Source organism: Camelus ferus, chromosome 11 (assembly GCF_009834535.1).
Source record: "Camelus ferus isolate YT-003-E chromosome 11, BCGSAC_Cfer_1.0, whole genome shotgun sequence".
NCBI classification, from domain to species: domain Eukaryota; kingdom Metazoa; phylum Chordata; class Mammalia; order Artiodactyla; family Camelidae; genus Camelus; species Camelus ferus.
Window position 1 is genome coordinate 8,066,106 of NC_045706.1, and position 14,872 is coordinate 8,080,977.

Here is a 14,872-nt window from a genome sequence, read left to right on the forward strand (position 1 = left end):
TGTTTTACAAGTTTTCACTGAACACATAGGGATGGGGAAACTTCAAATACCCTGACATAGGATGGAAGCCTATATGTAGATGTTTCAATTCATTCTCAGAAGAAGACGGGATAAAAATTATGAACAAGAACAAAGTATATATATATACATATATATATATGTATGTATATGTGTGTGTATATACATATGACTGTATATATATACATGTGTGTATATATACACATATATAACAATTCTGGATAATCATCTGATTGAGAAGCTGTAGGCATAATTCTTAAATTGGAAGGGAGAGTAACTTCAGGCACTGAGACCAGGAAATATCTGGAGTTGGGGCTTTCGCTGGGGACCAACCATTCCAATTTGCCTGAGGGTCTCTGGTTTCTGGAAAATCAAGGACACATTGGTCACTCTACTGATGGCCTTGAATTCAAATGCATAATACAGCCAACTCTGTCAGACAGTATTTGATGTAGATACAACCCAAACTGAGGAATGAAACTAACACGCATTTCCACAAAACACACTTGCCTACCTCTGCAGAGAGAATTCTGGGATGAATGATATTTATAAAGTATAATGAATAAGTCCATCTTGAAACTGAGGTCTTCCCCAGAAACTGTGGGTTGGAGCCTCCCGGCGTCCCTGGGGACTATTTGTAGTGAAGGAAAACTTCTGGAATTTGAAGTCAGGCTTAATGCACCCACTTTCGCTTTGCCTCCTTGATCGTGCTTATTATTAAGAGAAAGAATTTACAGAAGGACTGGCAACTTAAACCCCTATCCTCATTGGTCCATCCCATGAATTAAGACCAAGCCTTGGCAAATGTGCTGAGTGGGAAAGAACAATTACCAAGTTCATGGCTCCAGGTTCTGTTTACCCTGATACTGTCCAGGATAATCATTTATTTCCTGCTGCCTTCTAAGTTTTATTAAGCTGTTCAGAAAAGTTTCAGCCATGCTTTATGGCTATGTGAACTGCCTGTGTATCCTTTTCACAACTTGATTCATTCTGATTAAATTGTTCAACTGTTAATGAGTTTTAGATTGCAATATGGAGAGGCAAACAATTCAGAACATTAAGGCCGTAAAATATCTTAATATTTCACAAGTTCTCTCTGAAAACATAAAACAAAAGGCTCATTTCAGGAAGGAGAGGCTGTAATAATTACCCTCTGTAAAAATAAACGTGCTTGGCTCCCTATACATTATCCAGGCATCTGTGTAGGCACCCTCACATGGCGAGAGCCAGATGGTACATGGAAATCTCATAAATATCCACAGAAATTCTGATATTTTCAAGCCAATCGCAACAGATGAGATAACCATTTTGACATATTATTCCAAAGAATTTCAGGGGCTAGACAAAAAATTGATTCCTACTCGGCTTACTTCACAGTCTAATGGGTTTTGCAATCTGGAGGCAATGGTGCGAGGTGAGGTGCTGAAGGGTCTCAGGTACTGAGGGCTGTGGAGATAGATGGGAATTATGAATCAGGTGACCAAATACTGCTCTTCAAACAGTTCAATGCCCCTCTCTCTCCCTCCTGCCACCTCCTGTGGGTTCCTGGCCCACCATCTGCTTCTCGGGTGATGCAGTTTGTTTTGACAGTAACTGAGGAAAGATGCATGCACTGGCCTCCCCCTTTGAACACTTTTCCTTGGAACTGCCCCCTTCTGGTGAACCCCCTGGGAGATTAAACATATAGCAGGTGGGGGCTACCAAAATACTGAGGGTGGTGAGGTCTTGGATGGGTCACTTAAGCTCCAGAAAATTCAATTGTTTCATTTGTAAAATGGGAATTAAAACACATTATCAGCCTAAAGGCAAAAAGCTCAAATTGATTTCTTCTGTTCCTTGCAGACCAGAAGCCATGCCTGTGATATATACAAGACTTCGTTTCAAACCAACTTTTCAGTTAAGCAGCTCTTCAAACTCAGGAAAAGAAGATGAATTTGCATTAGGCCATGAAGACTCAGAAGGGAACAACATTTAGGAACCTGGGAAAGCTTATGCCATATCATCGCAGAATGTGAAGAGCAGCAGGGCATCTCTGAGGCCGGCAAGGCCAAGGATACCATTTTGCAGATGAGAAGACTGAGGCCAGAGAAATCAAATGAGTCTCTGACATCTGGGACTGGCCAGCGCAGGTGTGGGAATACAGAACAGCTGTCAAGAGATGGAAGTCATAGCCAGATGCTCAGCCAGAGTGTTTTAGCTTCATCCAGTCCCTGCTGATCAGGGGGGTATTATTAGGAGCATTTTACAAATGAGAAATATTCACAGATTCCTTCCCTTAGGCCACAATCCTAGGAAATGGCAGAACTGAGACTCGAACTCAGGTTTTCTGGCTTCAAAGACAATGCTTACTTTATTCTGTGTCATCTTGTGGAGAGAAAATTGCTTAAGAAGAGTGTGAAGTGAGGAGTATGTACAGATGGAGACATCGCGATGCAGTCAAGTTTTGTTTCCATCACTATGATCATTTGGGGCTGGTGGGACCCTACCTCTGAATTTCCCCTTCTTAATAATCCCCTATTCTACCCCCAAAGAAAAAAGCCCTAATTGACATGAGTTTTTAAATTAAATTAATGTAAATCAATTTTGCTTTAAGAATTTGAAAGGTCTGGTAGCACCCGGAGTTTCCCCAAACCAGTTTAGGAAGTGGTACTATATAGCAGTGAAAGGCAGAGCAACTGCTGGGGGAGTTGTCATGGAGTCAGCAGACAGGCCCCCAAATCCAAACTGGGACCTGAGTTATTAGGGTCAGCCTGCCAGACTCCCGCACACAGCAAAGTGGCAACTGCCCGCATTCCTCTGTTCTCTACTGCCTCTCCATCAGCTTCAGCCCTGGATGTGAGACAACTGCAGTTCATTCATCACAAGTCCTCCTTGAGAAACTGTAATTGTCTCCAGAAAGGATCTCAAATCCTTTCTAAAATCGCACTAACCACCAAATACCCCATGATGCATAACATTAAAGACATAACATGACAGCCTCCAACAGCATCTGAATTCTTGGGCATTCTTGACCGTTGGGTTCACCTTGAGCTGACCCATGTTGGCCTACACCTTGCAGAATGTCAGGCCCACCACAGAATTCTCCCCGTGTTGGCCATCCAAGATGACAACCAGGACTCCTTCAGAGATGCCCTAGGGATTGGGCTTTTAAAGGGACATTTCAGGAAAATATCAATAACAACAAACCAACCCCAGGTTACCTGTAATTGTACATGCCCATTTCATCACAAATAAATAGTAAAATGGAAGAAGTAAAATGGTTATGAGAAATGTTCCCTTCACATAGTGTCTTTTTGCTCCTAGAAGTCTTTTTTTTTTTTTCTTATTCCGGTAAAGTACAAGATATCTCAATAGCAACATAAATGCCGTATTATCTACTAGTTACTATAGCAACTACTATTCAGGTAATTGGCTCATGCCTAAATTAAAGCTGCCTAGGGTAGCTTTAACTTGCATCTCTCACGTATGACTTTTTGGTTGATGTTTTTCTTTAAAGAAAATTGTGTCTCTCAAATTGCAGGCAGCATGCTGTACCAGTCTTCCTTACTTGGAGCTAACTTTTGCCATTACCGGACTTTGTTTCCTCTGTTACTTTTAGGTGTTTGTCAAAGAGAGAACATGCTCTCTTAATGGTGTATATATCCCATGAGAGCGGAGGAGGGGGCGTGGAGAAGCAAGCTTTCCAAATGAAAAGAACAGAAGCATCTGCCCAGCAATGAACTTCACTGCTCTCGAGCTCGTCAATTCTTTTCTACCTCTTCATTCAACACAATGCAAAAGGCCGTGATGGAAAGAGGTACAGAGATCCACTAAAGGAAAAGGCACAATAGTTAATCACCTCTTCTCTGGCATCCTTCCTCCAACCCTACAAAATAAACAAGTTGAGAAGTTCTTCAGTTTTTGTGACTATAAGCAATGTGGTGGATTTGTGTTCCTGAATGCTAGCACTGAATAAATGAATTCATTGTTGACAAAGTTCTGGATGAGCCAGTAGCCAAGTACTACTAATTCCATTATATATCCTTGTTTGTGTCCACTCTGAAGTAGAGTTGGAAGAGGAACATTGTCACGAAGAAACCAATTAAATATACCTACCTTTGTAAAATAGTGCATTTCAGACCAAAGATTGACCATGTTTTTCTTAAAGAATCCAAAATTCTCAGTGGCCCTACAGAGATATGCAACAAATTTCTCAAAAATCACATCAGTACATAGCTGCTTATGACTCTTCGGTGAATCTTTAACCAATATATATCCATCTGGAATTAAACCAGGATGGATTCTTTAGAAGAGTCATCAGGTTCACTGTCCAACACAGTGACCCTCAGGACAGATAGTGAGAAAGTCTCTAACTGTCCCTTTGCTGGGTTTTCAAAGACCTCTGGATTCAGGTGCGGAAAACCCATCTTTAATATTTTCATTACTGCTCCCGGTGCATTTCCTGTGTCATTAATTCACATGCAGCATTTCGTTAAATGGGATCCTCTTTGCAAACACTATTTCATACTTTTCTTTCTTTTTCCCTGTAAATCTTTATCTAAATCCGAGCGCGTTTTGTGCTGGTTGTTCGCAGCAGTGTGGAAGATTGGAAACACGGTCAGAAAAGCACCACGTGCCTCTGGTCTGCAGCCAGCCTTTCTATTTGCTGGTTTAATCCTCCAGACTTCAGCCAGTTCCCATTTGGCCCTTCATATCATCTCAAGCTAATCCGTCAAACATTTTCGACAGCCAAGCCAATCTCCAATTGCTTTGCCACAAGCACCATGTCTGTTAATAAGATTTTCATTTGGAAAGATGCCAGGATATCCATGTTTTCTATTGTATATAAATACTAAGATTTAATAGCTTCAGGTTTTGTTTAATATTAACACCAACTATTAAAAAAAAAAAAATCCTCAAATGCCTGGCCCGACAGTGAAATGCCCCACTGACAGCTATTTGCAAGGGTAATGTTGTGGAAAACAACATCCATCTTGGAAACAGTTTCATTAGCCCTGTCTAGCTGACCTCTCCACATAATGTTGTCAAATGTGACGGGCATCAGATTATCGGGAATATGGAGATCAATAAATATGCAACACCGCCGCTTAGAATGCTTCTGGCATCGGAGCCATACAAATGCCATCTAACATGGCTCAGAGTCGCTGTCATCTGTCACACCAGCTAGTAAATAGACAAGCTTAAGGGGAAGGCTATCCGTAATGGTAAAATATATGGGTGAAGATGAATTAGACAGGCAGTGTGTAGTCAGGGTCTGACGCATGAAGGTTCCAAATGAAAAACACCAGGCAAACACTCCAGAGCAGCAGCCTGCCTTCTTTGGGGAATCGATGCAAATTCTAGCAGCGGTCAAAGGCTGCTCCATAGTCCCGCTTCTGTGTCTTTGATGTCAGCTGCCAAGGGATTTCTGTCTGCATCCGAGATGCTTGCTAGAACCTTGGAGTATCAGAGATGCATTTCTATACACAATGAGGCAGCCAGACCATCCACTGACCCCAAATTCCTGCGTGTGTGAACCGCACGATGTCTTCCCGTGTGACAGCTACCCAAGGCCAAAGAAAGTGCCTGCCTTGTCAATTACTTCAGCCTCAAATGCCTGCAACTTTGGCTCCACAAAAGAACAACCTGGTTGAACAACTAAAGGAAACTTTCACCCAGCTGGTGGTCAAGTTGCCCAGATATCAGACTTTTGGGAACCACTTCTGATGACAACTTCTCCAGCAGGCCACCCACTTCTAAGATCTCTGCATGCTGCCAGCCCCTTCTGCCAGAAGCCAAATGCCACCGCCCACCCTTTGCACATATCACTACCCAAAGACACCAGCTGCCAGCCCTTGCTCAGTCCTCAGTAGGGTTTTCTAGATCCCCCACAACAGTCATCCCTGTTTATAAACTCTCATCCGACTCCAAAAAGTGCTTGAGTCCAGCTATACCCACCTTTAAATTAAAGAAACTTAAAACAAGTTAAATTCTTGAAACATCCAGCACAGAGGATGTAAGCCACGCGTATGCATATAGCCCAGCCACCCTGCGCCCGAACAAACACGTTCCTCCAGCCCGAGTGATGTTGATGACCAGTGATGACCAGCATGCATCCACCCCTCTATGTTTTAAGAAATGTCATTCATCTCTATGGAAAAGAGAACAAACAAGAAGCATAAAGGTATTTTTGAAGTACACTGTTACGAGGTACTTGGCTAGTAATTTGCAGCCTAGGTACACACCATACCTTTTAGCACTGCTATTTATCTCTCAGGGAGAATGCTGCCGTGCTTACGATAAAGGCTCTGTTGGACCTCTTTATCAATAGCAAACCTTTAAGCACAGCACATCTCATAAATAGGAGTTCCACTAACACAGACTTCAAAAGGATAGAACTTGATAATTCAAAAATAGAGCTATATTAAGTGTTCCAGCAGTCCATCCATAAAAGCCATCGTATATTCCAAACGCCAGAGTCCTTCAAGCAACATGACAGGTCTATTAGAATAATAGCAGGGGAAAGCATAATTACAAGTAATCATTGGCTGGGAAGGAGCTAGTTGTTTTTGTAGAGCAAAATGCTGCTCTGAGCCCCGCGGAAAATGCAGCCCGAACAGCAGCGGCGAGGGCAGATAACCATCGAAAATAACCATGGCGCAAACCCCGCACTATTTATTTCTATTTATTAAGAACTCTTTGTACACCTTAATGTTTTCCTGGTGAAATCATCTTAATTTGAGCCCACATTTTCTTTGGATAAGATTATTACATAATTGCTACTTACCAGCCACTATTTTCTATACATTTGTTGGTCAAACAGTCAGGGTGTCTGTCTTTTCCAGCCCAACGGAGATCATTCCGTCAAGCAGGGGCTTCTGGTTGGCTCCGTGGAGCCATATTGAATATACACCATGCGCCAAAAAGGATGAAGAAAGCTTGGCTGGCCATTAACTTTTTAGTTCGCAGATTAATGACTCTAGTTACAAAGGCTTGGGCTGTTTCCTCATTAGGGGACAGCAAAGGATGAGGCACCTGTAGGGTATTTCCCTTTGGATGGGACTGAGTTCACTACCAGAAACCCCAGTCATCTGGTGGCTTTTGTTTATCCTCCTCCTTAATTAGATGGCCTTATCCTTGCCAAGCCCTTTACAGTTTCCAAAATGCAGGGAGAATATCGCACTCCTGCTGAGCCTTGCCAAACGAGCCCAGGAGGGAGTCAGGGCAGGGACCACTAGCTCCACTTTGCAGATGTGCAAATTGAGGCTCAGGAAGGGAAGGGGCTCCCCAGAGGTCCCACAGTTGATGTTCTTCCCACCCCATTCAGCCCTGACAAAATACTTGCTTCGCATGGGTTTTTTCATCTCACTGACTCTGCGGGATGCGCGCATGAAGATAAAAGCAACATACCTGGTGCTGTTGTGCAGGTGTCAGCTGGGTCTTAACACACGGACATGGGTCACATGCTTGGCCTCCAGGATCCAGAGAGACGGAGCAGAGGCTCACACCCGACATGGACGGCAGCTGTGCTCTCTGTGTAAAGAAAGACATGATCAAGTCAGATTCACCCAAGTTGTCGCATCATTCACTTACCCAACATTTATTGATTTAGGGGCAGGATACCAGGAGTGGAGGGAGGTGGCAGGAAAGGGAGTAGAGAAATCTAACTTTTAGCCCAGAAATGAAAATATGCACCTCTGATGACTCAACCTAATAGTAGAAGGTAGAGTTGATGTGGACCACATGGGACAGACACCAAGGAGTCAGGAAGCCAGTGTTCCCAGGAAACACTTGGAACTCTAGCTTCTTCATCAACTTTTTAGCCATCTGAGTCTGAGCCATTGACTTAACACCACTGAGCCTCAGTGTCCTCATTTGGAAAATGGGAGGAACAATACCACCTGCCCCAAAGGGCTGTTGTAAAAGTAGGACATGATTCGTGTGATGTCCCCAGCACACTGCATGGCTCATAAGAAGCGCTAATTAGGTGCCCCCCAACACAAGATACACCATAGGAAGCCAGAGGAGGGAGTGACCCACAGGCCCTGGTTCTTAGGAGAGGCCTCCTGGAGGTGCTGGGAGGCTAGCTGGCCCTTGGAAGGTAGGGGACAGTAATCCACAAAGCTAGCACCCCAGGCCTTGTCATGGTGGTCTAGAAATTCAACTGGCCTCCTGCTGGGGGCTCATTTTTAAAAAAAGCATGACAGAAGACCCTGTGGGAGCTCAGGTTTGTTGGGATGCTTGCTTCTCACTTGGACTCCTAGCAATATTGTATGAGCCAGCACTTAAAGCTTTCGGATTTCAACAGCATATCCACGTTGGTTATAAAGCTGTAATACACAACCCCACTCCTTCCCTCCGTGCAAAATATTCAAGTTTAAAATTAATTCTGTTTTGAAGAATCAGGAGACTTGGCATCTATTTCTGACTCTGCCACTTTGTGGGACGGGCAAATCTTATCACTCTCTGTGCTTCAGCATCTTCATTTGCAAAAATTGATAGTTGCATTGGATTATTTCTGATTTTAACCAAAAATAAATACAATATATTTTTGAACACACAAAAAAATTAATTTGGTTTTGGGATAGAAACACCAGGATATTACCAAAGCAAGGTTAGAAATCCAATTCAGGGAATATATTTAGAATTTAGGCCATTTGGCTCCACAAGAGCTGGGTCTTCCCCCAACTTGTGGACTAAAGCTCCAGTAATGCTTAGAAAGACTGTATCACACATCCAACAGACACGCCACAGAGATAAAGACATCAAGAAAGAGGATGATGGTGGTGGTGGTGGTGGTGATGTGATGGTGACCATGACAACCATTCAAGAGGAGGAAAGGGGCGACTCCAAGTTCATTTTGAGAAAAGGATCCAGGTAGGCAAAGAACACTGATCCATCCGTTCACATCAGTGTGAGACGTGAACACGGGCCTGAGACCTGAGACAATGTGTTTTTCCAGGTTCTTCAGAATGAGGGGTTCATGCTGGACTAGCTGGGATCTCCAAACACAGACATCTGACCAAAGGATTGACTCTGGAGAAGATTGTCAACCCCAGCATAACCCTTTTAGGCGTATCTTGGGCTTGGAAAAGGTACCAACAGAAGTTAACCCAAGTAAGCAAGAATCTGTAACAACAAGATAAAATCCACCCACCTCCTGTTTTACCGAAAGCCACACGTGTCCCTGCCACTCGCTCCTTGGAAACCAGCACAGCACGTGTCCAGGCCCTCCCCTCCTTGGCCCCACCAGCGGGGTTGGAGGATGATCTCTGAAATCACCTCTTGAAGGAAAGCCTCATTACCCAATGACATGTTGTAATCCCAGCCAATGCTTCCAGAAAAGTTTCAATGTCCATTACATTAGCTAGCCTTAAAATTGAATACAAATCCATTTTAATCAATATGTTGTAATAAATAGATATTAAGGCACCATGGCACTAATGTACAGGTAGACTAATTAAAGCGCCAGCATTTGCAGCACTCACATACCTCAATTTTCTCTACAAAATCCTTATTGAACCACTGCTTTAAAAAAAAATAATTGCATTTGCAATTAGAAACACTGAAGTTACATTATCGATTTTCTGCTAAAAACCTTTTTAGTAAACAAGCACAAACTACATTCATTAAATGTAAGTGCTTGGAGCTATGGTGTGAAATTCAATTCAGCCATTATCATGAATTACACTGATTATTGCTGTAATTATTTTCTCTTGGATACAACTGCATTTCTGTCCCTTGCTAGTTCTGTTGGACATATAACCATGTTCATTTTATAGCTAATAATACTCAACTGTAGTCCCAGCAATTACTATCACTTATACAAATCATTAAGTTAAGCTACGGGTACCTAGTAAGATTCAAAAAAATTAAGTAAAACATCCTTTTTTACCCTTTAAATAACTAATAGCATTAGAGAACAAGGGAAATTACAGATGTTAACTGATTTACATTGCAAGCTTTAATCACCTGTACTTGACTCGTCAGAAATTTCTGCTGTCCGAAGCACGCATTTTGAGAAGAAATCCACCAACAGACGTCTTTTTTTTTTTTTCTTTGAGAAATGAACAGTCGATGGACTGCGTTATGCGTCTGAAATGCATAATCTCAGGAAGGAAAAAGAGCCATGATCATCTGGTGTGTTCAATAAAATTCTATACTTTAATCAGAGAAAAAAAAATGGCCTTGCATTTTATATGTTTGTTTGTTTAGGTGTCTTATTAACCTAACAGATTTTAAGAGAGAAAACTCCACTTTCCTTTTTTCTCCAGATGCAACTGTAGCTTTCCATAGTTTTTTAAGCAAATCCTCTAGGGAAAACAGGTATTTTTTTCCCAAGGAGACCTGTCTTCCTCCCCTGAGATGAGGGCAGTGCGTGAACAGGACAAGGACAGACACAGACTCAAAGTGAACATGGTCTCTGGTGGCCCTGGCGGGGAGCCACCTCCACAGGAAAACTGGTGGGGAAAGAAGAGGGAAGTAAGGAGGGGGGCTTTTAAAGTGTGCACACGCATACGTATACAGAGATGGAAACAGCACATTCACCACAAGAGGGTTTGCAGACTATAATCTCCAGGCTGGGGGCAGAAGACCCCACCCCGCCCAACGAGCCCAGAAGGCCCCTGTTGCATGTGCCAAGACTGCGCTCCAGAGACCTGGCTCGAAGAAGACTTCATTCACAAATAGCAGAATTGCTTCCTCCCGTTACGTGTAAGAGCTCTTTGGAAAGTGAGTTTCCTGGGCCTCCTTGCTAAGCCCTCCTCAGCCACCGTATCACCCCCAACTCTGTATTCACACTGCCCTCCCCATCGGGCACTGGAGGGCCCAGCTCTGGGTGAGACCCTAGAGTGAGATGTAAATGAAAAACCCTAAGTGAGAGGCAGCCAGGTGGGAGAGCGCAACCCCAGAAGGAAAATGAAAGATGCCTTCTTAGGGGCTTCACCATTTTCCCAATGAGCAATTTTTTTGTTGCATACTTCATGCACTCCATTTAATGTTTTTTAAAAGTGGAAGAGGGAAGTAGGTGGCATATAGACATCCACAAACAAAATTTTAACAAATCAGAGAGAAAAAGTTAAGTCGGGGTGGTGTGGAGGGGAGCTGGGTTCATACACCCCTCTAAGTGCTAGAAGCTGGCCACAATTTTGGGTCAGAGCTTCCTAGTGGTCAAAGCAAAATGGAAAACACAGTCTTATGGACATAAGATTCACTATTGACAAAAGGAGAAATGCAAATTTAAAAAAATTAAAAATCTTTTAGTCTGAAAAGAAAAACATAAACAAAATCTGATGTCAAGATTCAGAAACCAAGAATTAAAGGCATCTTTTTTAAAAAATCAGATATTACTTCTTCCTAGATTTTTTGTTTTATATGTAATGTAAAACTCTGAAGAGCATTATTTGAAAATCTGATGCTAATTTTAACCATATAGAAAATAAAAAAGAAAGAAAATGGGACAAAATCAGCACATTGTAAAAGCTGAATAGCTGAAGGTTGTATGTGTTCACTGTGTTAAACCACATTTAAATAATGCTAAATTAGCTGATTTACACCATCATTTTGGAGTCATTAGGATTTTTCCAAAGCTGCTTAAACAAATTTTCTGACCATTTTTGACCATTTAAAGTATTAATTGGTATCAGGCATTCAGTATAAAGAAGTCACTTTGCTATTCTAAAAAATAATTTTAAGGATTTTTAAAAAGAATATTTCTTGCTTCTTCTGCTATCTGGGAAATTACCTGCAATAACTGAATATAGTTTTGAAAGGTTCAGAACTCAGAATTCTCAGCACCCTCCTTGTATTTATTTTAAATATATGCGCATCTTTTTTTTTTTTTTACTAATATGATTGATAGGAACAATATACATATATCAAAGGAACCAGTAAAAAGAAGAGACACGTACCACTCTAAAAGAAGCAGGGGCATGTACTCTTGACTTGCACCTCCAGGGAAGAAAAGATTTTTAAAATACCAACAATTTGGCTATATCCGGTTGTCTGTCTGGCTTGGGTGCTTCCTGGAGAATCACATTAAAGAATTCAATAGGCAGGCTTGAAAATTCAGAAAAGGGAAAATTAAATTCCTAGAGATAGTCAAGAATATCTGATTCATAAAGAGCCTTTTCCGCGGGAGCTTGGACACATGTAATATAACCTTCAAAGTAAAAATGGTTTGTTGCATTAGTTCTGCTTAGCTGACCATGAATACTAATTGCAGGAAGAATTAACTGTGCCCAATACCTGGGGGCAGGAACACACAAAAGTGACCAGGGAAGGCAAACAATGGAAAAGGTAAAAATGAACATCCACACCCCTATTCAACTCAACTTGATCTGCAGTAAAACCCTAAATTACAATGAAGCCAGTATCTGCCTCCTGACCCTCAGAGATTAGAAGAAAAAAGAGAAGCAGCCGCAGAGAGATTGGGTTTTTTTGGGTAAAAATAATACATGCTTTTGCTCTCGTATCTCTCATTCAGTCTCTCTTCTTTTGACCCCTTTTCTCTTTCCCAATTGTTGTGATCCCTCCACAGGGTCAGGAACTTTATCACTGTGGGTCAAGTGTCCCATTTGCAGGATCTCTTCCCATCAGAAACAACTGGTTGGTGGAAAGCAGGCTTTGGAGGTAAGGATGGGCTTGAATATGAATTTCAACTCTGTGATTTACTACCTGTGTGACCTGCAGCAAGTCATTAAATGTTTCCGGGCCTCAGTTTCCTCATCTGTAAATTGGGAACAATAGTGCCCAGATCACAGAATTCTGACTACAAAATGAGAAAATATTTGTAAAGTGTCCAGTACATAATAAATCCTGAATGCTACCCTCTGAATATTCCCCATGGACATAGAAGCTACTAGAAATTCTTGCAACACACTCAGTATCCTTGCCCGTTCCTGGAAAGAAAAGCCTCCACCCCACCCTCAGCCAGGGCTGATTGGCCAAAAAGAACACCTGACACAGTCTCAACCAACCAGATCCTCTCTCCCTGGAATGTGGAATTGGGCCTGAGGTTGTTAGGGACGGGAGCTGTGGGGCGGGCCCTGCTGCTTTATGTTATGCACTTAAGTGAGAAGCCAGTGATGTGCTCACATGTACCAGCTCACAAAAGCTGACTATTAAACCACAGGGAACTTTTCGAGCCAAAACTCTTAGCACAGCCATTTTTAAAAATCAAATTACATAGCCTTACAACTAAATAAATTGTATTAAAAACAAAGGTCATGAATACTCAACATATCACTTCTTAATCATTTCCTATTATTTGACATTATTATTATGACTTTATATTTTATTCTATCTATGCTCTTGAGAGTACTTACATCCATGCACTGTGTGGTGGAAACTCTGTATAATGGTGTGCTCCTGGGCATCTCTGCCCAGCTCCACCTCATGCAGGAGCTTTGACTCAGCCACAGTGGGAGTATTTACACCATGGAAATTGGCAAACACTCCAGATCAAGGCTTTATTTTCCCCCCAGAAAGCTGATAGTTAGATATTTACCAGAACAGCCATGGAGAAAACTTCTGGGGGGGGGGGCAGTGAGGCAAGCTACGGGGAACAGAGACAGGAGATTGTGAAGAAACTGCAGCAAATTTTCCCATTCCCAAATCACTCCTTCCCAGAAGTCGAGCTGTATTGATCCTGGGTTCCAGCAAAATACCCCCGTAGCCTTACGGTGAATTCCTCTGTTAGGCTGAAAATAGCTCACGTTGCTTTCTGCATCCAGTCTTAACCAGTGAATGGGACATGAAATCAATAAGAACACTGCACTCTCTCTTTGGGGGTCATTTTCATCTATTCTTAGCTAAGCATAATAATAAGGCCTTAATCACTAGTCAGCCATTGTTGAGATTTTTTTTTTTTCCTCAAATCTCTGTACAACACACCACGTATCCTGGAGATATTCCTGCTATTTCTTCCTCATCACTGAGAACAATTGTGCATATGTCCCGTTGGCTGGTTCCCACAGGCCCTCTCTGACTTCCCCGCAGTGCTGGGTGCTGCTCAGACTTTCATTTATGTAACTACTCCAAGCCGGGAGTTAATTACTGCGACACCACACCAATGATCCAATTAGGCCTTAAATGTTTACTTAAAAGAAAGCTCTGCTCATCAAAAAGATTGGGTGGCTGGTGGGAAACCAGAATATTTGGTGTACTAAGTGATCCGCGAGCTGGCTTCTCACGTATCAGGCCAGCCAATTAGGTTTTCCAGGAAGACAAAAATGCTTTTTCATCTTGAAATTTCCTCCGAAGAAGGAGAAACTCCAGCTGCTTGCTTGTTTCCACCTATTCTGCCTCCCTCAAGCTCATTTCCTCCATACTTCTCTTTGCTAAATTTTCTTTCCTTTTAATAATGGTTTCCTGTCCAGTGCAGTCTGCATCCTCTTCAAATCTATTGGTTTTCAAGATACTGAAATGGCAGATGCTCCCTAGATGGAAAAGAAATGGTAATGGCACAAACCCATGCAGAGTGGTTCTCTCCACTGAGTTCGGCTGGTGGGATATCCTGGTGTCTACACAGAATGGTAAATTTGAGTACAAACAACACATGAAGTACACGTGGTGATTTTAAAATTTATTGCCAAAGAAATAAAAGAGATCCAAATTGGAAGAGAAGAGGTAAAACTGTCACTGTTTGCAGATGACATGATACTATATATAGAAAACCCTAGAGACTCCACACAAAAACTGCTAGATCTGATAAACAAATTCAGCCAGGTAGCAGGATACAAGACTAACATACAGAAATCTGCTGAGTTTCTTTACACTAGCAATGAAATATCAGAAAAGGAAAGTAATAAACAATCCCTTTTAAAATTGCATCAAAAAATAGGAATAAACCTGGGGAAAGAGGTGAAACATTTAA

General features: G+C 42.1%; 1 long non-coding RNA gene across 2 annotated transcripts in view; it reads right to left on the reverse strand.

The window, feature by feature from the left end:
- The window catches only part of LOC116666946, a 40,242-nt gene extending 25,594 nt beyond the window's left edge, over positions 1 to 14,648 (reverse strand). Inside the window, exons 1-3 of one of the 2 annotated variants that reach the window (XR_004323749.1) lie at positions 11,907 to 14,648; positions 9,970 to 10,106; positions 7,408 to 7,530 (exon numbers count right to left, since the gene is read on the reverse strand). This is a non-coding gene — a long non-coding RNA (uncharacterized LOC116666946). The other variant, XR_004323750.1, reaches the window with a different exon arrangement.
- Positions 14,649 to 14,872: the final 224 nt, after the last annotated feature.